At 42.3% G+C, this 23011-nt stretch overlaps 1 protein-coding gene across 5 annotated transcripts in view; it reads left to right on the top strand.

Moving 5' to 3' along the window:
* Positions 1–23011, top strand: part of RALGAPA2 (Ral GTPase activating protein catalytic subunit alpha 2) — a 326207-nt gene that overhangs the window by 269353 nt on the left and 33843 nt on the right. Inside the window, exon 39 of one of the 5 annotated variants that reach the window (XM_063720678.1) lies at positions 192–1745. The exons of the other annotated variants lie outside the window; for them this stretch is intronic. The gene's annotated coding sequence lies outside the window, so the exon portion shown is untranslated. Of the gene's footprint in view, positions 1–191; positions 1746–23011 lie in introns of those variants that run through there. 5 annotated transcript variants of the gene reach the window in all.

The raw sequence follows: 23011 nt of genomic DNA, 5'->3' as shown, positions 1-23011 counted from the left end.
TGCGAGATGAGTTCCGCTTCTTATTTTATATTGGGTTGAAGTGCACGAAGTTGTTGATATTTGACTGTTTGACCTAGTTAAAAAAAAAAAAAAGACAATTTGATATAATTCAACCTAATTTTTTGCATTACAAAGCATAGAGAATATGTGAATAGCAACTTTGTTTACTAACCAGAGGAATCTGTGCACAGGTGCTGTGATGAGGGTTTAGCTGCCTTGACGGGACATCTGCCAGACCTCAGGATTGCGTTTGTGAAACTTCTCTGGAGCCCCTTGCTGTTGAGCTCTCTGCATCTTGAACCATTTTGGTCTCTCTTCGGGACCATCTTTTTCCTTTAGTGTTGTGTTTGTGTAGCTGGTTTCTCTGGGCATTGTGCCCAGTGAATGTTATTTTTGTTTATTGTATGCAGTGTCTCCAATCCTGTTTTCATGATAAAGTCTTTAAAAATCAATTAACAAATGAAATACATCTTTGCCTGGGAAACTTTTGAATTGCTTGCCATGTTAGCAAATTCTCAATACTGCCACCAAGTCAGACAGCTGACCTCCTTCTGGTGCTGGACAATGGATAGCCCCCTTCCTTTATCAACCCATTGAAAAAGAGACTCAAACCACTTTTATCTTAATGAAATGAAAAGCACAAATGGAAAAAAGTTATCTTTGCTTTATATGCAATTGTATTAAAAGTTATCTTTGCTTTATATGCAATTGTATTAAAATGTTGAAATCTACAAGCAAGGTAATTAAAATGCTATCCCTGCCAATCAGCTGAGAAATCAGTTTAACTGGGGTTTGACTTCATGACAAATGGGCTATCAAACTAAAACTTAGCAGAACTATGGCAGCCTGAGAGTTCCAGAGTGGAATTTGGCCTTAGAACATTTCCTAAGTGTGAGTTTGGGCACAGCCAGCCAAAGAGGCTCGGTGACTTGTCACTCCAGAGAATGCATGCAGTGTCCTCACCCTGTCATAGCCTCAGACACATTTTGAATCTGCAGCAACTAGTTCAACCCAGTAAGTCACTCACTTTATCATTTATGTAGAACCACCAGGCCCAGTGGAATATTTGCCCTCTGCATTATACCTGTAGCTACGCAGGTCAGCTTTGTATAACCCAGGGCAGTGCTGAGCAGTGCAGTGTCATTCATCTCTTTATGCATAGTAATGCATTTGCTTTCCACAGCAGTCCTGCAAAGCCAAGGTACTGTCATTTCTTTTGCTTCTGGTGGCTGCTGCTCTCCTCTTCATCATCATTCTCCTCTCCTCCTTGTTGATTTCAAAACCTATTTAGATTGGTGCAAAAGTAATTGCAGTTTTTGCCTTTAAAAGTAATGGCAGCATAATAGTTTGAAAATTTACCTCTTTCACTGTAAGATGATGTGGTGGTTTTCAAAACAAAAGATTGATAATCTGCCAGCATATGTGTTTAACTAATTTATAATATATTCAGAATGTTTTTTCATTTCTCTAAATGTTTTTCACTTTTTTTTATGTGAAACCCTCAAAATGGGGAAGTTGAGAGGGGGATATCTCAAATTTTTGTGTTTTATGTGAGTTTTAACAGTCCACACTTACTAACTAGAAACATATACATTCATTCAGCAATCCAAGGAGGTCACAGTTTGGGTTTCTATGAAGAACATATGCTCAAGTAAGAATATAAGATTTTACTAACCACAGCTCCTGTTAAAGACGATTTTGAAAGAAAAAGAAAAAAAAAAAAAAGTGCCCCAGCAAGAGAGATGGTACTTTAGCTCTAAGAAGAAAACGGACTATGTTTGTAAATTCAGTCATTAAAAAAAAAAAAAATGTTTTTTCCAAAGCAAATGTGCATTGTTTAGTGCTAGCAGAGTGCATTAGTTTTGGCTCTGAGTCCAGCTTTTCAGAAAATGCTTTTGAGTTCAAATCTTACAGCTTCTTTCAAAGCAGTTGCTGGATTTTCCAGTTTTTCTTTTTAAGATTATACTTCTTTGCATACTAGTTCTAAAAATAGTAAAGACATTGGGCAATTAAATTTATTTATAATGAAAATTACACGGAAGTGTAATTCCTAAGAACCTGTTTGACCATTAATCAGAAGTGTTTTGGCGTTGAGAGGAAAGTACTGTTGGGAGGCTATGCTGTAGATCCCTTTACCCATCCCTGGCAGGCAGCCATGGAGAAAATAGCCTAGTTGGGTGGGTGGGTTGATTGGCCTTTTTTTGTTATGGTTTATTTTAAAAACAAGAGTTTGAAGAAGCACCCATTTCTGAGTAATGTGGACTAGTCAGGGCCACAATTGGAGCCAAAGGCCAGATTAGATTCTGCGGGGGATCTCCCCAGCTTCCAGTTCCAAGAACAGAGTAAATGTCATTCAGTGGCCCCCATACTCAGAACCAACATCTGACCAATATATTTACTCCATCATCTGCCCTTCTGCCATGCAAAATTCAGCACTTTGGGTGTAATAGGCTTCCATCTTCATGAATCTCCTTGTGAAACTCAGGCACTTATGGAATAGTCAGACATTACATTCGAGCATCTCAAGTTACAGTAGGTTCCCCTTATCTACAGGGGATACATTCCAAGATGCCCAGTGGATGCCTGAAACCTCAGATAGTACCAAAACCTATATATTCTACATTTTTCCTACACATACATACCTATTATGAAGCTTCATTGTAAATTAGACAAAGAGATTAATAATAACTAATAATAAAATGTAACAATTATGACAATATGCCAGCGTCACTACTTTTGTACTTTGGGGACATTATTGAGTAAAATAAGAGTTATTTGAACACAGGCACACGCAACACAGAACACAAGTGATACTGTGGCTGTTGATCTGATAAGTGACTAATAGGCAGCGGCGTGGACCCGCTGGACAAAAGGACAGAACAGTGTGCAGTTTAAAACATGAATTGTTTACTTCTGGAATCTTCCATTTAATATTTTCAGACCTTGCTTGACTGCAGGTAACAAACTTATGGAAAAGGAAGTCACGGAGAAGGTGGGACTGGCTACTGTATTAAAATTAATGTGAAAAATACCAAGTGTTGGTGAGACTATAGAACAACTAGAACTCTGAAATGCTGCTGGTGGGAATGTAAATTGGCTCAATCAACCACTTGGGGAAACTGACAGTATTTGCTAGGCTAATCTGCAATGTATCAGGAGAGGAGTTATCCTTCCAGTAAGGGGGAGAGTGTCTGGAAAGCAGCAGGAAGGTGCTGGTGATTTTTTTATTGGGGTGCTGATAACTTGAGTGTGTTCAATTTGTGAAAATTCATTGAGCTTTATACTTCTGTGTACTGTGTGTGTGTGTCTGTGTGTGTGTGTGTATTTGTCAATAAAAAGTTTTAAAATTTCTTGAAATAAGTAAGATCTCCTCAAATCGGGAAGCCAGGTGATGTGCTAGGGTGTAGGAGAGCCCCAGGAGACACATAGCGTACCTTTGCAGATCATCAGCAGTACTTGATAGTTAATCATATACAATATTTTTGTATTAAAATAAATGCAAGCCATGAATTTGCATTCCTTTTTAACACATATCTGACACATTTCTTGCTTACAGGCCCCTGGAGGTCCTTCTGTCTCATTCTGTGGTCCTGTACAGAGGGGAGGATTCCAGAGGAAGTGTGTGTGTTGTGTTGCCATAAACCATGGTTCCCAACTCTGGCTGCACATATAATCACATGGGGGGTTCCGATATTGACTGATGCCCAGCACCCACCCCACAGATTCTGGGTAACTTGGTTTGGAATGGGGGCCAGGCATCAGTGCCGATTAACCACCAGGTGATTCTCATGCGCAGCCAGGAATGAGAGCTGCTGCCCTAAGGCATTAAGCAGCCCCTTAGCAGGGATTCACAGATGCCCAAGGACTAGGAAGAAAGGATTGCTGCTGCTGTGAGAGATGGGCTGGAGATTCCCCCATGGTTTCCTCCAGATCTGAGAGCGGAAAATAGTGGCTAACAGCTATCCAGGGCTTAGCTTTTGTTGTGCACTGTACTAAGCACTTCATGTGGGCACCACTGTGTTCATCATTTAGCCATGAGGAAACAGGCCCAGAGGAGTCACATGACTTCCTCAAGCACTTTATAATGGTTATGGTGGGCCTGGAGCACAGGCATTCTGACCACAAAGCTGGACTCCAACTTATGAGGATGTCATGTGGTAAGCCTTGCACAGCAGCCTGGCAGGCAGAAAGAAGTTAGGGATGCTGGAAGATTGAGGTGGCTGCAACTATAAAAGACAAATAGCACCAGCTTCACAATTAGGGGCACCTGGTATGGGACAGCCAAGGCTCAAGAGGGATCCAGAGATACAAGGGGAAAAAAGTGAAGATCAAGAGGCACCTGGAGACATCGTTTCATAGTTCTCCCATGCCCCCAGAAAATAATGCAATGTCAGAAGAGTCACTATCTGGACTATCTCAGTTTGAAGCCATTCATTCACTGGAGGACTGCTTCCCGCATTACCACCCAAAAACGTGCTTTTTCTGCATCCTTCCTCATCCAGGAAATGAATGCAGTCCCCTTCAAATTGCATCCCCACGCCACGGTAGTTTTACAGATCCTTCTGGTATTACAATCTTACCTTTTTAGACCTTTGTTAATTGATCAAAGGGTTAAAAGTATAAAAACTATGCAGCTTTAAGGAAAATGTGGATATTAATGCCTTTCTTTAATCTATAATAATGACTGGTTTTAGTCAGAATGCTTTAAATGCAGATATTGTAAAATCTCTGCCCTTGTATCCGTGGTTAAGTATCATGGTCCATTGATAGAGCTTTAAAAAGTTCAAAGGCTATGCTAGCGTATCTTTTGTCTCTTCATCTTTTAACTGTAAAGAAAAAGATGTCCTTGTATCAAGCCTTAGCATTTATGTGAAAAATGAAATTGGGTTCAGTTCGTGCATAGATTTTTAGAGAGATTAAAGTGGGCATCACACAATTTTTCTCTATAAAAGGCTGCCTTTGATGTGCCTTCTGTCTGTTCATACAGAAGTGTCAGCCATTGTTTTTCAGCAGTAGAAGAGTGTCCGCTTGTCATCAGCACATTCTAATACCTTTGTGCTGGAGCCTTGTTCAAGGTGGATCTTATAATTCAGAGATAATGTTACTGGAACCGTGCATTGTAACACCAGTCTGCTTTAGGAAGATAAATGCCAAGGCAAAGCCAAAGTGTTTATCAAAAATGATCAGGGAGCAAAACTAAAACATTTATATTTGGATGTCTGATTACAATCCGTGCTCTAGATATTTCATTAGCAATATAACACAGTTATTCTTTGGTGCTTGCTTTGAGTTTTAATTTGTTTGTGCTATTTCACTGCAAAGGAAATGAATGAGATGGTTACATTAAGGGACCCAGAGTAGCTGAGTGTATGGCCATAACTTGAATTAGGCTAAGATGACAGAGAGCAGAGTGAAGATGCCTCATGGCATCTGAAAGTGTAGAACACTCCCACCAAGTATCTCTTGGCCAATCTATAAGTCATAATTTAGTGAGCTCTTATAATGTGTACAATGTGATACATATTTTATGTGTACTTTACCATCACTAGAAAGTAGGGTTGTTGTCCCATTTTGCAAGAAAGAAGTGAAAGCACAGAGAGAAGCTGAATGACTTGCCCAAGATCTCTCAGCCAGCAAGCGAGAGGCGAATTCACACCCCGGCTTGGTGCTCACTCTCTTAGCCACTGCTGTCTGTCTTCCAGCTGCATTGTCACTAATTGCTAAAAATATTTTCACAGACTACTTTGAATGTGCAAACCAACTAATATTTATGCCTTTTTCTCTAAATTTATTCAGATACTCTTTTTCATTTCTGAAAAACAGTAAATTTTTTTTCTTAAATGAAAATGAAATCCAATAGAATTTCTTTCTTTGCTTGTCTTATGTTCTTTTTGATAAATAATGTATACTTCAGGATAATTTCACTTTCTGTTGATGCTGCCTCTAAATTAAAAAAAGAAAAATCCTGTTTTAAAATGATCTCCAGAATAGCTCAGACTACATCCCTAGGACAGCAGTATTTAAATGACTCTACGATACCTCTGTAACTTTGTTTTTCTTACATTTCTTCCACTTAAAGCTTTCCCAGCACATGTCAGCTCTGCAGCTCTGTATCTGAGGCTGATGGCCAGTGCTCCAACCATGGGCAACCTAGAGCATTAGCCAGGAGGAGAGAGGGAGTGCTCCTCCAGCAACCCCCGCTGGTCTTGAGGGAGAGAAGCAGAGGATGACTGACGACTGAAGGGAGGGAGCTTGCTTCTGCTGCTTTCCTGCCTTGACCTGCCTCTGCTGTCATTGTGGTCACTGCTGCAGAGGCCCAGGGAGGGCAAGGTGACATTCTAGCTGTTCGTTTGTTTCAACAAGGCTAGCCACAGGTCCACCCACACTCACCTCATCCCGGTCACCTTCCACCTAAACATTGGCAGCAGTTCCCTGACTTACAGATTAACGGCTGTCCCACTTCCCACTTGTTTCCTTCTCTTTCATTTTCTGTTATGAAAAAGGTCCTCATGTGAAACAGCTCCCAAAAAGCATCTTATGTAAATTCATGCCAAAATATGTGAGAGTCCTCTTGCAAAAGAAAATTGGAATGTGAATTCTGAATTAAAATGAGATTTCCCTTTCTGACCACTCCATTAAATTCGGCTTTTGTTTGTTTTTTATTTGCAAGTGTTGGTGCATGTTAAGATGAAGGCAGAGCTACACTGCTCCATTCCGAAGAAGCATTTGGCCACTAACTGATAAAAGAGCCAGGATCCATGTATAAATTATTCAGAAATTTAGTAAATAAACATGCAAACTTCTAGCTGGGGCTATTGCTATTGCATTATTCAGCCCAATAAAGAGAATTTAATTTAATGGATTTTCAGCAACATTGTTCAATGATCAACAAAAGGCATACTGTCTTTTATGAATAACTGATTTTCCCGGGGCATTCTGAAGAAAGTGGGTCCTCGTTAACCCTAGAATGGCTAGCTAATGTAATTGAAGCGCGACCACCTGGCAGCGAGGTTGCCCGTCAGCTGCCAAGGAAGGCCCGGGCCGGGGAGTACCAGGTGCTCCGCTCTCGCTGTCTGATTGTTACAGTGGAATAAACAGCGTGATTGCACAGTATGGCCGGGGGCGAGAATCCAAGACTGCTGCCAACCAGAGCGCGGGCTTTCTTCCCTAGTCTTTGACAAGGGGGGCCAAAAGTGCTTCTATTCAGAGCAGGTAAAGCTGACAAAGCTCCGATGCTGTCTGCGCAATTAGGATGAAAAAAAAATAAGACTGGCCGAAGAACGAACCAGCAGTGAGCCTCAAATACCTGTTTCTGTATCGTACAAAGCCTAGGCCTATTTAATACAGGCTGGGAAGTTTAAGCATAAAAATTTAAAATAAATTCAAGAAAAAGAACTTAAATACTCAGTGACCATTGTTTCTTAGAGCAGGTCAGCATTATTATGCTTCCTGTTTTGAAGCATAATTCCAAGTCGTCACCATACAAAAAACTTTATTTTGGCCCGAATTCCATGGTAACCCAAATACCCTGTTTCTTTGATTATACTTCATATATTCTGGGCCAGGTCATTTTGCTTTCTCTATCTTCCTTTATAAAGCCCTACAAGCATCTATATTTAGCTCACTGAAATAGTCCTCACTCTGTGGTGTTGTTTATTCTCAGTAATTTTTTTTAAGTGTTGCTGCCCATATGGAGATATAAAAGAAAATTAGCATTATTTGACTTGTAAAAACTTAATTAAGAAATAGACATTATGACCTTTCTAAAGGGTTTTGAATGTGAAATGGTTCATTAAGTTTTTGTTAGTAGAAAAGTAAAGAGCACTTTCCCCAAACAGCAAGAACAAAATCACTTTCTCTTAACACATTGATTTATTTCATTTGCTAAGCACAGGAACCATGAAATGTTTCATCCCAGTAGCACATTAAATATGTGCAGAAGTCAAATTACAGCTGAACAGCACCTTGTACTTTGTACTCATGGTGTGTACATTTCAATAGGCTAGGAGGAAAAAACAAACTGTAGAAAGATAATTTTATGAAATTAAATTACTTGTTTTGTATTGCTCTGAAGCTGTGCATGTAGCTGTGGATTCAGAGGGACTTGAACTGTTGCCTGCAGCTTTTCACTGGATAATCCCATCACCCTCCCCAGCCCACCCCTCCAGGATCGGTATCTATCATGGGAAAATAGAAGTGAGAAAAATGTTTCCTGTTGGGTATTTAGTCTCTCCAGTGATACCTAACTGTAAAAAGTGACCAGGGGCTGGGTGTGGTGGCTCACACCTGTAATCCCAGCACTTGAGGAGGCTGAGGCCAGTGGATGGCTTAAGCTCTGGAGTTCGAGACCAGCCTGGGCAACATGATGAAACCCCATCTCTACAAGAAATACAGAAGTTAGCTGGGCATGGTGGTGTGCGCCTGCAGTCCCAGCTACTTGGGAGGCTGAGGCGGGAAGATCGCTTGAGCCCAGGAGGTGGCGGCTGCAGTGAGTTGAGATCACACCACTGCACCCCAGCCTGGGTGAAAAAGTGAGACCCTGTCTCAAAAAAAAACAAAACTAAAACCAGGACTGCTTAGAAGGATGAACATTAGGTCTGTGGCATCTCTGTATATTATCAGATGGCAGTCAGGGCACTTAGTAATAAATTGGGAGACTGACTTGAGCCAAGCCAGGTCACGTCTCCTAGCCTCAGTTTCCGTGCCTGGGGAAAGAGATGGTAAATAAATGCTACACGAAAAGTAATTAGTACAGGGCCTGCTACAGACAGTGGCCTGATGAATGTGCTTTTCTTCCCCTTTTGCACATTGGGCCTTTCCCAATGCAAGGTGACCCCAGGTTTGCTCAGGAGAAACAAGAAGTCAGAAGAACAACACGATTTTACGCCTTTCTTTCTAAAGGATTTATTTCTCAGCCTCCATTTTACATAAATAAGTACGCTGTAAGGATAAAGTAAATATATATGAATTTAGTTGTTTGGGGGGAAATACATATATATAAATAATTAGTCCATCTTTTAGTCTGATATCTTGAAGCTCCATTTTGTTTTCAGTCAAATGTGAGAGTCTTGCTGGCAACCCCACCTTGACCCTGTCTTTGGATCTGGAGCTAGAAACCCAGATTGGACAGTTGGCATGTGTGCAGTCCCGAGCGCAGTGCCTGGCAGCCCTGGGCCCATGCTGCCTGTGGTCCCCAGTGGCTGAGTCACCCTGATCACTGCCTCTGAGGACTGGACCATGAACATACCTTGGAACTTAGCAGGGACACTAAAAGGGATAAGGGGAGTCAGTCCCAAAGGCAGTCTCTCAACCTTCTTTGTGCCATGGATGTCTTGCACTTCTCAGAATGTTTGTAAATGCAGACATAAAGCATATAGGATTCCAGAGTACATCAGTTATAGTGAAATGCTTTCTAAAGCAAATGCATATATAGTAATATAGGAATGCCTTTATTCATGCATTAAATACCAAGCTCTAGTAGTAGGTCCAATAATCATTATAATTTTGAAGCAGTAATGAGCAGAATCAATATTTTGAGACACTGGTAACAATATAATGTGACATGAAAATATCTGATTTCTACTGGTGACACAGTCACAGGTAGTATCACTGTGGTTTGTTCCTATTTATAATGGAAAGAAATGTTTCATTTCAGCTAGAGGATAGGATAGTGAGAATGAAGATGTGCTTTTTTACCATCCAAGTTCAGGGACTCCTGGAATTTTGATCATCACCCAGAAGATCCCCATGGGGTCCATTGACCCATATTAAGAACCACTCTTTGCGGGATTCATAAGAACCACAGAGTCAAGATCCACTGGAACCACTGCAGTGTTGTTCCTTTAGCCAGCTAGCCTGCGAGAGTGGTTTCTGAGACTCTGTAGGTATGGGGCCTGTTCTTTGGGTGCTAGATATACCACAGTTCCTGCCCGCATGGAGCTTCCATTCCAGTGGAAGAGGCTGACAGCAAGCAAGCTAGATCATGAAAATGCAGGGAAGTTAGAGCATGGTGAGTACTGAGGAGAAAACTGAAGCCAAGAAAGGGAGAATGAAGGCTCTGGATCACAGTGCCTCCTGAGAAAAGCTGGCATTTGAGCAAAGACCTGAAGGAGATGAGGGAGGCAGCCAGACAGGGGTCTTGGAAGAGCATCCCAGGCAGAGGGCACAGCACACACACATCGTGTGTGTGAAGTGTGGGAAGGGCTCCACACCACAGAGGTGACAGCAGGGGCAGGCACCCAGTGGGGCAGGGCCTTGCCAGCCACACCAAGGACTTCTGCTTTTCCTGTGAGGTGGGAGCCATCAGAAGGCTGAACGGAGAAGGGCACCATCCCTGGGAGGCTCCTGCTGCTGGGTACAGAGGCCAGAAGAGGTAGGAGGCCACAACCATAATCCAGGAACAAAATGACAATGGCGTGGCCTGGATGGTGGCGTGTGGTGGTGACAAGTGGTCAGGTTCTGGATTGATGGGGATTTGTGGCCAGATGAGACGTGGCATGTCAGAGGACGCAGAGTCATGTGTGCCTCAGTGACCAGGCGGTCTTCAGGACGTTCAGAGTAGTTTGTGGTTGCCAGTCTCCTTAATTTCCCCATTTACAGAAGGTGAACTTCTGTTTGAATTAATAATGCCAACATTTATTGAGCTAACATGTATGAAATTATACATATTATGTATTCACATGTGAACAGATGGTTTGTGTTCAGATGCCATTGTGCAGAGGAGGCCACAGGACCCAGGGAGGATGGGGAACTTGCCAAGGTCCCACCAGCAGCATTCAGAGCTCGGAGCCTCCCATCAGTTAGTTAGCCCCGGAGCTTGGTCTCCATGGTGCGGCTGCCATGATTGCCGATGCACAGGCTCGGATGAGGTGGCGCCCTGGCCACCCGCCCGTGGCAGGGATTAGATCAGGCATGGCACATGAGTGTGTCTGGCAGGACGTAGTGGGCAGTCAAAATGGCAGTTTCCTGCCTCCCTCCCTTCCAGGGGCCTGGGGCTTGACGCATTGCCTCTCCCAGAACCCTACTCACCCGACTAGGCCAGGGTTTTATTCCTTTTTCTATTTAGATTACTCTTCTGCCTCCAACCTTATGGCAACAGAGACAACAGTGTCAACACAGTGAAGCCTTTGTGAGCCATCCAGTGTTTGTCTCCCCAGGGGAAGTGAGATGGCTTCCCTGGGCTGGTGTTCTGTGCCTTTGTGTCCTGGCCAGGGCCCGGGGCCGGCTGATGGCAGGGACAGTTTGCTGTCTTACTCATGTATTGCCATGACACTTAAATACACTTTACCAACCAGTACTAGTTTTTTCTTCATATTAGGAATGGCATTGGAAGAAGGAATAGATAAGTAACATATTTGAGCGAAGAAAGATCCACCCTATTAAGTTGTTTTATTTGGTAGGGGTGGTATTTAAATAGACTGAAATCTTTTTAGAAAACTCACGCAAAGCACATGTGTAGAGAACTTGATCTGATTTACTTGGAACATGGAAGTACTAAGGATTTCAGTAGCTCTGGTTTCTTCGTGGGGTTTTATTTGAAGGGTCCTGGAAGCACTGTATGCTGGAGGCTGCTGTATTTCCTGAGGAGCCAAGTGGCCTGAGAGAGAGGGAGCGATGTCCACAGGCAGGGCTGTGATTTAGGCAGACAGTCGGGGAAACGTCTGGGGCCCAGTGGGCTTTTCCAAGTAATCTGTGACTCTGGTATTAGGGCTAGACCATATGAAATGCTGCTTTTGCACATTAAAAATCAACAGTTTTGTATGATTCAACTTGATACATAACTCACCCCATTTTAAGACTTCAGCAGCTACAGTATTTATGGGATTGTTCATTTAAACAGAACTTAGAACAATAAATTTCTAAGAATTTTTATTAATCCTGCTCACAGACTAATCTTGATTCTTGTCCATGTGAGCTCAATCCAGAGCAGTCCCTGCAAGGCCATAGATCTAGTGCAGTTCCTGCCTGTGGTGACGTCCGCAGACACATCCAAGTGTCGGGGTCCCTCGTTCCCTTCGTGAAGAGAACAGAGCACCTCCTTTTACCACACTAGGACTCCGGGGCAGCCTCCCAAGAACCCAGCATCAGCCTGCCTCCTTCTTTGCTAAAAATCACACTGTCCACATCTTTCTCCTGCCCCCAAATGGAGAGACGCACATGCTTCTCCCACTTTGCTATGATACAGCATCGTCAGCTCTGCAGCAGCCAACTTTCTAGTAAGGGTGTGACCCCTGTTCCCTCCTCTTCTCCTTCAGATAGAATATGATTCCGTATACTTTATTCAAGAGTCCATTCTTTACTGTCCTTTCTTTTTTGCTCTGTATTAGCTGCATTTATGTAAATTTTTCTCCCCCAAATGATAGTGCCCTTAACTGTAGATGCTGTTATGCATCCTTTTCCTCAGCTGCTCCCAGCATCTAGCAGAGTACGCACTGTCTGCCCAGGGTGGTGAACACCCTCCATCTCTGAAGTGTTGCTTCTGCCTCTGCATCATGTACTTTAGTTCCATACTGTTGCAGCATTCGCCTGTCCCTCCCATGCCTCCCATAACCATTTTCTTCATCCAGGGCTGAGTTTAGAGCCAGGGGATCTGGCATCAACACCCAGGTGGCTGTGCAGGGCCTCCTTGAGGAGAAGGGTCTGCAGTAGCCACCACATTTAGATACCTTGCACCTCAAGCATTGGCAAACACGGCATTCAAGAATCGTAGGTGAAGAACAGAGCCCACATTGGAGCCATCTCTCTGTGATGTCCCGTCAGCTTCTGGGCACAGGGTAGAACACAGGAGAATAACTTGTAGATTTGTTTTTCACAAGTTCACTTTGAATGCCTTTCTCTAAAAGAAAATTTTTTTGAGACATGGTCTCACTGTCTTGCCCAGGCTGGAGTGCAGTGGTGCAATCACAGTTCACTGCAGCCTTGACCTCCCAGGCTCAAGCGATCTTCCAGCCTCATCCTCCCAAGTAACCAAGACTACAGACATGCACCGTCACACCCATCTAGTTTTTAATGTGTTAGTAGAGACGGGGTCTCATCATGTTGTCCAGACTGGCCTCAAACTCCTGGGTTCAAAATATACTCCTGCATCAGCTTCCCAAAGTGCTGGGATTACATGCATGAGCCACTGCTCCCAGCCTCTAAGAGGAATTTTAATATAGTCCTCTACCCAAACAGATGAAAGGCAATGGCACACTGCTTTAAAATGAACACATCCCATCCAGAACGTGGTCAATCCTCCTGGTCTTCACTTCTGAGCATTTCGCCATGCTGGTGGCCTCCGTCTGTTTTTAGTGTTAGGATATCAGAGGCTCACCTGCATCGATTTCTGGTTGTGGCTGAAACAGTCCCCTGCAGAGCTCACAGGGGACTGAGAGTGTTTCTGCTTGCTTTTAAGGTGCTTTTTACAACCTTTTCCATCTCATCTGGCTTTGAACTTATTAATTTTAAAATCCAAGGCCTCGTTGCTGACTGGGTTTTAGCTCTGCACTTTTCCCGGGACCCCCACAGAGGAACTACTGGCATTTTCCATGAGTTCCCATGAGAGGCCAGTGTGTGTGGCTATGAGCAACTTTTGTTTGGGAGAGACTAACCATGTATATTAAAATTTGTTTTACTTTTGTCTTCATTTTGCTTTTATACGCTTTATTCCTCACTGCTGGACCTTGCTAAATTACTAGAGCTTTGATTTTTTCAGGGTCTTTTTCAGGCCCCCAGATGAACAAGTCATGGACTCCCCAGTACATCACCACCCCTTCTCCCTCTTCCTCCCCACTACAGATAGCTTACAACTGCATGCCATGTCTGAGTACAAAGAACATGGCCAAAACCTTCATCTACATGGCTGTTAAGTATACTTTACTATATAAAATATGTATCATGCAGTATTTTGTTATTTGATCTACTTTCTGTTCTGATAAATTTTGGAATTTCACTGAAATATTGAAGTACTTTAGCACTTGTCTGTTGTGTGGTGAAGCAGAGATGCTAATCCTGGTCGTTCATGAACATTGTCTTCATCTCACAAAAACATCCAGACTATCTCATTTATCAGGTGACCTTGTCTCTGTGGTCCTTTGGGTTTTAAGTAAGAGCTTATTTTAAATGAGCTGAGTAGGTTTGTTTGGGGGAGTACTTATACTTGTTGGACCTCATCTGAGAAACATTTCAGCCTCATGAGATAAGTCAAACTGTTGGTGCAGCTTGCACAGAAAAGTACTGCATTTTTAGGTTGCGTTTGTATTTATACCTTACATCAAAGAGCTTATTCCTGTTTTCTCACAGGCTAGCAGCCTCTGGAGATATCCTGTGCCTGGCTGCAGCTTCTCCAAATCCCCCCAGCCCCTTGCAGGGTTTGAGTGCTCCTCCTAGTTTCTTTCTTTCACCTCTTTTAAGATATTGTATGAGAAGCCCCTCCCTGCCTTTTTGGGCTTTTGGGCCCAAAAAAACCACCTTTTTGGGCTCTGGCTAAATTATTAGGTGGAACCATATGAAATTGCTAATGTTGGTTTGCCTATCACTTAATCTTGAACTCGGAGCCTTAATTTCTTCAGCTGTAAAGTGAGAGTAACAATACTTTCTTCATAGGATTTTGTGAGGATTATTCAAGATAATTTGGGCACATGATTGACTGGCACATAGTAGGATTGATAATTATGTCCGAATGGAGAGACAAATGGATAGAAGTGTTACTAGGTGTTTGTTGGCATCACATGAAATGACCCAATGAATTGCCACTAAATTTGCATAGTCATTCTTAAAATGTAGGCTCTTTAGAATGGGGAGAATTCACTTAGGAGATGCTTGGTGCTCACCAGCAAGCCAGATGTGCACCTCCAGACACCTGGAGCGGAGGCACTGCCCCGTGCACCAAGTGCCGCTGGGCATTCAGATCGAGCGATCACTTTCACATGGACAGCTTGAGGATGGACAATTGCAGAGTTGGAGTATTTAATGATAATGATGATTCTCCCTGGTAAAAAGAGGAAGCGGGCTGGTTTTAAAAAATATTCAGAAATGAGGCTATTTGGAGAGATTAGAATTCATTTTTTTTCCAAAATAAATCATTCTAAATAAATAAATAATTTTTTGTTTTCCCATGTATGTATAGCATGGTGGAATTTATTTTCCAGTGTTTCCCAATATTGAAATAGTCTGCTATTTAGTCTCTCTCAAAGAATCATTAACTTTGCATTAAGATGTTCTAAGGAAATGCTGTGGCTCTTGTTTTTAATTTTCTTCCACTCAGGGGGATTAGGTGGCATTACCAAGTGATTTAAAAATCCAGGTAGGTGCCTTTAATTTGTGCTGAAAAAATCCAAAAGCTCATTAAGTGACTTGCTGAAATGAATATATACGGCGCTCACCTTTGAAAAGGTTAGCACCGTCACGAACTCAGGGAGCCACTGCTTGGTCACTCTCGACCCTGCCCTTAGTTGTTTAACCCATGGTAATCACCTGGTTTGTGACACCAGGCAGCTCATTATAATCAGCAAAGCAGAGCCCTGGCAGCCCTCCACTACAGGCACAATGAGACAGTCACAGTCTTGGATCCATCTCTGTAGAAAATGTACCTACATGTTTTATTCCACAGTGGTCGGATCATCAAGGAAAAATAAACATAGCTTCCTGTCATGAATTCTGACAGTGAAGACGATCACCAGCCCTGGAACAACGGTGGTTCCTATTTCACAGTCCTTACTGTTTCTCACACCAACTGCTTCTTTAAAAAAATTACATGACTTTAATGACCAAAATATAATTTATTATTAGTTACAAGTTAAGTGATGTATAACCCATTTATCTCTCCCATTAAGTCTGTGCAAGTAATATTAGTGGATGTTTCTCATTGAAGATAGCCCCTACTTCAACTTTGCATAGAGGAAAAACCCGGGACACAGGCCTATTGTAGACATTATTGCTGCGTGGAGAGGTGCATACATTCTGTAGAAGTGACATTTGGAACCATCAGATAATAATTGCGTATATTCATGGGGTACAGTGTGCTGTTGTGATACATGTATACATTGCAGGTTGATTAGATCAGGCTAATCAACATAACTATTACTTCGCATACTTACATTTCTTTGTGGTGAGAACACTTAAAATCTACTCCCTTTGCAATTTTGAAATCTATAATACATTATTACCTACAGTCACCATGCTTAATTTTTTTGCGTATTTCCATCCTCCCATCTCAAGGATAATTTTAGAGTAATTTATTGCCAGTTTGCAAATTGTGTCATAAATTTTTAAATTATGTAAAGCGTGGTGCATGTTTAAGTTTTAGTTTTCTCTTGCATTGTCCATTAAACCTGTCTGGTCTTTGAAATGCCCTCTACCTGCCTGGGATCCTCTCCCTCTGCCCAGAGCCACTTTCTAAGGCTGTGTCCAGGGCTTTCTGTACAGCTGTCTGTGCTGTGGCACCCTTCCTTCTCCCCCTCCAGCCTCATACCTGGCTGCCAGACTCACCACCATGCATTGTCAGCCTGCTGTCTACCCTCAGGAGCCTCCTCGCTTCCCTAACAGCAGTGTCAGTCTAGACTCCAGCCTTTCTCCAGTCCTACTTCTTAAGGAGCCCTGTGTTCCCCAGTTCTCTGGGCATGGCTTCTTGGGAAATGCCCCATGATGTTTTCCTCCTGCCTCCCCCATCACTCCTGTTCTGGCCTGTGTAGATTCCACTCAGTCTCAGAGCTACGCTTCAGGGGGACTCGCTCCACAAAGCCCCCAACTGCACCAAAAGGGTATAGCCATTTCCTTCTCATGATACCTTGCACATTTGTTCACACCACCAAGAAGCCCTGGGAAGAGTGTCCCAAAGTCATTCCTGTCACATCAGTAGGATGCTGGGAGAAGATAGGGACCATGAGTTACGTCTTTATGTCCTCCATGAACTCACAAAATAATTACTTCTGATTGAAAATATACAGAGGCATTTAAAAAGTTCTCTCGCTCATGTACTGTCCTTAACCTTTGGGGTCTACGTAGAGAATATACTGAGACTGGGTGATCCCAGTGATGTACATACGTGATGTTTCATGAAAACAGTGAGATCTTGTGTCTGCTATCAACATACAGACACAGGGAACTCTGAAAGGTAAAAGCAGTAGAGAAATACAAAGGAAATTTCTCAAGTGACGTTTTTAATATTCACTGGAGATGAGTGAAAACAGTTGAAACATCAGTCTACAAAGTAAATCACCAGTGTACTTGATCAGGATCAGAACCTGCTATAGGTAGAGGCAAGTTTCCATCATGTAAAAATGACTGCTATCTTTATCACTGGTCCCTGTGTTTCTGTTTTTAATTGAGAAAAACGCTTCTCATGAAATATTCCCCCACCTGTTGGAGGAAGCATTCAGGCCATGGGACAAGGAGGTGATGTGGCCCTTTCCCATAAAGGGAAAGATCTTGCTGCCCTCGGCCTCCACAGGGCCCACAACTTTGAGCCAGATGCCGGCCACGGTAGTCAGTGATTGAGTGGAACTGAGATCCAGGCCTGCCCTTGTATCCCTACTCTGGAATGCCAGGGCTCTACACTCCACGTTGCTCTTTTGCCAGCTGCTCCCTGTTAGGTTCCACTGACCGGGTGCCACTAGGTCCAGCAGCTGCTGCTGTGATCTTGAACAGGCACACCTGTGGCATCATTCCCCTCACTGCAGCATGGTCCTGCAGATCAGCCCTGAACCCCCTTTCACAGATGACGGGATGCAGGTTCTGCAGGGCAAACTAGTTGCCTAAGGTCACAGGGCCAGGACTCAGAGGAGTCTGCATCTGAACTTAGGGCTTTGACTTAAACCCTGCTATCTGTGATGACACATGGAATATCAGGCCTGAATTTCTACCTTCTCTTTTGTTCAGAGTCATTGCACAGGTGCTTCTACCCTCTTCAGGGTTTTTGAATGACACCAAGTGGCACATAATTAAAAATAAGGATTTATCAGAAATGGTTCACCCTTGGAAGATAGCAATGAAAGAATGACACTTCATTCCTGTTCCCTCTCAGTGTTTTGATTATGGTGCAAAAGGCCCTTACCGTGAGACGCTCTGTTATTCTCCAGTGTTGAAGCATCTCACGACTTCAGAAGCCATATCTGGCACCAAATTCATTCTCTCTTTGAAAATGTCCGTTCAAAATAATTAAGAAAACTTCAGAATTTTGTACTGATTGTCTTCAAAATATCACTAGAAATAATTGCAGAAAGATAATTTTTGTGTAAATGAGCTCATGTAAATTTTTCAAATCTTGCTGCATGAAGGAAAGGATCAGATTAATATAGTTTATTCCTCTAAATTGTAGCTTCTTATGACAATTGTACAGATAATGATTTAGCTAGAAAGTCACCATTTATTCCAGATTAGCTATAAAAATGGCCAGTTTTGTGCTACTCTTGGTTCTGGGGGGAGAAAGAAGAATCTAATTTATCTATCCTTATTCTTCCTGTTAGCACCAAACAACAATGTTTGTGGATTAATTTAGCACTGAACATTACAAACATCTTAAATAAGTTTGAAAGATTAAACTGAGACAGCATAAGGGAGTAGAAAGAGGCCAGCATGTGTAACAGATCGCCCTGGGTTTGAGTTTCAGCCCTGCGCATTGCTAGCTGGGTGGTCTCAGAGCATCATTTTGTTGCCTGTCTCTGCTTTATCATATGTGATTTGAGTTTTGCAGGAGGACCCAATGGGCTCTTGGCTACAAAGAGCGTCATGAGTGGCAGCCAACTGCACCAACATTGGGTAGCTTGTTTTTATTTGATAAAGATTGTCTCTTTTATTCTAAGTGAGATGTTGCCCCAACAGAACTCAGGCTAATTATAGTGTAATCTCACTATGATGGGTTTTAGAATCCTCCAATATACTATAATACTCAGTACAACATTTGAGTATTATAGGATCAAAGATTTAGAAGAGGATTGAGATGCAAGGAAGTACTTTCCTTACATCTGAGGAGAAAATAATGGATATGTAGAAGGCACTTAGTAAATATCAGATGGAAGGGTTGGTGAGTAGATGGGTGAATGGGTGGGTGGGTGGGTGGGTGGATGGATGGATGGATGGATGGATGGATGGATGGGTGGGTGGGTGAATAGATGGGTGGCAGGCACAATAATGGGAAGAAATGAGGGATTGAGAGAAGATGAACCTGGGCTGTCTGATGTGGATGGGCCACCACATTTGGGATCATGTCCAGCCTCCTGGCCTTGGGACCAGTGATACAATTCTGCCTCACATATGAATTGTGAGGATCATCTCCATTGCTCTTCAAATAAAATACAAAATGGCTCCAAAGGACATTTTCCTCATCTGGGTCATGTCTCATGCCCTTAATATAAAACTGCTGATTTAATGGAGCTGCTTTTGATCTATCAAGAAAAGACATACCGAATTCAATTTGGCTATTTTTTTCTAAGAGTAAGTGTCTTAATTTGCAAGAGAATGATTTGATTATAATTTTAAGTAATACTGCAGTTATATTTTTAGTCACGAAGATGATATCAAGTGACTCTATGAGGCTTAAATGTGGAAAGTCCCAGAGAATTGTGTGGGTTGGGAATTTTATCTTTAACAGCACTGGGGGCTGTTTCTGTTGTTTGTATATTTTATGAGTTTAGTCAGAATAGATGGGATCTGTTACAAGGAATTTTGCATACAAAATATAAAAGCAGACAGTTTTCATTGAAGAGTAAAGTAGAATTATCCCAGAATATAAAGACATAAAAAATTAAGATAAACACCCACCACTTTTTTTCTGAAGTTTTATTTTTAAAGTATGTGTTGTTATGAGAGAATTTCTAATTCTGATCTCTCTTCTGACTGCAGCAGACTTTTTAACCTGAATTCTTTCTGTCTTACTCTTAAAAGTTGAAAAGATTTAGGTACTCAGAGGTAGCTGCTGAAATGGAGTAGAAATGTTGAATCTGTTGTTCAAATGTCAAACTCAGGAAGGACCAAGTATCTGCTCTGCACTTGATGATATATGTTGTCCAGCTACAAAAGAAAACACCCCTTACAAAAAAAAAAAAAAATCTTTTTTTCCCTTGCACAATCCATCCTGGGCCAGATATAGTCATAGCTCAATAGAAAATTGCTTTCCTGTTACTGGCAACCTGTGCAGTCACTGCCTCATGTCGAGTTGCAAGCCGAGGGGCCACTGCAGCAGGTGCATGGTAACGGTGCCCAGGAGCACTGGAGGACACGGAGGACACACACGGCGCCCAGTGCTGTCCACCACCACTTGAAACAGGGCACCAGGACCAGGGGCGGGAAGACAGAAACCCCTGGGCTGGCCGGTCGGAGGGAGTTCTAACGAAGGGATGAGTGACAGGGGAAGAGACATCTGCATGAATAAGTGCAGGATGCAGGGCTGATGTGCTGTGCTGCAGATGCCCTCACCCCGCAAGCAGAATGGCACACAGATGGGATTTAGTGAAACTGTCACTCCCGCCCCTGCTCTAAGCCACAGGGATTTCTCTCACTGGCTTGTAAGAGCCAAAAATACTCGAAATGCAAGTATTGAAGTTTAATTTGCAGGAGAAAACACAGTAAGTTTTCTTTCACCTGAAGTTGTTGGATAATAGAGTCCCAACTGGAGAGAGTGGAAGAAGGGCTACAATTTACTCCGTCAGCTTTCTATAAAAACACCAGTGAGTAGATGGAACTGGGCCTTCTGCTAGTTGTGGCCTGACTAGTCTTTTCTCTTGTTGGGAGAATTCTGATCATAAGAGGCAGGGTCGTGACTGAGAGCCAGGCTCTCAGGTCAGGCTGCTGGTAGCATCTGAGAGAGGTGGAACAGAACACTTTTCCTCACTGCTCTTCCATTTCCTCCTCTACAAAAAAATTAGGATAGTACAAACCACAGGAGGAAGTTGTGAGGATTAAATGAGATAGAGCCTATAAAACTTCAACCCATTAAAAGCACTTGATCATTTTCATTGGTATCATTATTTAAATGTAATCTTTGGTTGATGCAGCATCAGCAGAGGTGCCTGGCCGGGGGCTCACTTATGCTTAGGATGTAGTCTGATTCACCTGCTGCAGACGCTACACCTGAAGGGCTGTCAGAACAGGGACTTTTGCCTTTGGGATGCATTCGTAAAAGGGCATCCCGTATGCTGTGTGTTGCTGATGATCTCTGAGAATATGTCAGTGACAATGCCTGAACTTCACACTTGAGCCCTGTTGCTTCTTAAGCCTTCCTCTAATATCATTACAGTGTTTCCCTTCCTCACCCCTAAGCAGAAGCATCACAAGGGCTGTATGACCACCTTATGGGGTTCTCAGCCCAGTGCCCTTCAGCCAGAGACTCGTTAGCAAACAGGTGGCTTCACTACCCCACTCAAACACGTAGACCTTCATCAAGACTCATGATTTTCAACAGAGCTACATGTGTATATTTTTTTCTTTACACAGCCTAGAACCAGATTAGCAGAAGGTGTAGAACAGTACAATTGAGCCTGTTATGAAACCAGAGTAAGTCATTCCAGCAGCCCCTGGGAATTTTCATGACCAATCTTGACAGCAAACATAAAAATTTCAAACCACACTATGTAAGTCACTGATATATACTTCCTGATCATCTTTATTTTTTTTAACCCAGCAGTGAACCAAATGTTAGAACAGATGTAAAAGGAGTAAAAGAGGTGCTTTTGCCCTCTGGCTGCTCAAAACTACTTTCCATAACATTAATGAGACCCATATTCTCCACGCTCATCTGGTCATTCTGGTTTGCACAGGACCAGTGTCTGTTGAGGGGCCCAGCCATGCCTACAGATGGAGCAGCTCTTCAGAGTGCTGCAGATAAAGACATGCTCCAGGGCCGTTTGTTGTGATGGCTCAACCCTTGTGTCCACTTAGTGTAGCTTCTTCCTAAGTGAGCCAGTTGCATCACATACTGTTATTAATAGCCAGAAATCAGTTGCTTTTAATATTAACTGGCCAACATACTTTTGCTCTTTCTGATCATGAGGGAGCTTTGTGTTATTAGAATTCCCCCAAATTTCCAGTTAGGTTTCAATAATTGTGGCATTATTTTTTTTGCTCTGATAGGTCTGTGGGGTGTATTGAGTTTCAAGTGTGGGTCAGCAGTAATATTTATCACTCAGGTGTGCTTTGCAACCCAGCCTACCACTCAAGCAGTCTGAATAGGCCAGGAAGGCCACTTGGCAACCTTTACATCAGCTTCTTTCCTCATTTTGTAAGTCACTTTCATTTGGTAAACCCCTAACTTTTCTTGGAGTTTCTTCTTGACATCTGATAACTTGGTATCAGATGAATATCTTCCTGGAAAACTGAGATGCCTTTAAGCTATTAAAATTATTTCATAGAAGCATAGAAATACTATTTTCTGCTTCCAGAGGTAGTGGTATTTACTATTTTAAAATGCACAGAAGAAAAAACAAATATAGCTAAAATTTTGTAAATACCATGAAAAGGAATTATTGCCCCAAAATTGCTTTCAGAAATGAAAAATGAAGAAAATCTGTACACAACTTGGTGCAGATACTTTGGACCACAAAATTCGGTTGTGTCATGCCTGAGCCTAGTCTGATTTCATGTGGGCCTAAGAGATTGTTTATAGGTAACAATTAAGAATGTCTCAAAGGAATGGATAACCAGAGTATCTGCTATAGATGTTTTCTTATACTTGTCAGTTTCATTTACTTGTTATCTATCGTTTACATATATCATGATCCTATTTAATTTCTAGAATCAACCTAGATATAAACTATTCTGTAGGCCAAATGAAAGTGGCTTTTGCCTTCAAAATAGAATGGTTGAAAAGTAAACATTGGATAATTCAATTCAAATTATGTTGCACTAAATAGTACCTGTAACGTATTTTATTTAATAATTTTTTTTGTCTTAGAGTCAGTGATGACAGAACCAGGGTTTACAATTCATGTGTGTTGCTCTTTAATTGTCTACTCTTTTTATACTTTGCCACAAACAGGATTTAAGACATTTAGAGACAGTTCTGCATTTCTTTTTTTTTTTTTATTATACTTTAAGTTTT

This window comes from Pongo abelii, chromosome 21 (genome assembly GCF_028885655.2).
Source record: "Pongo abelii isolate AG06213 chromosome 21, NHGRI_mPonAbe1-v2.0_pri, whole genome shotgun sequence".
Classification (NCBI taxonomy): Eukaryota; Metazoa; Chordata; class Mammalia; order Primates; family Hominidae; genus Pongo; species Pongo abelii.
This window is presented reverse-complemented; position numbering and strand designations above follow the sequence as displayed.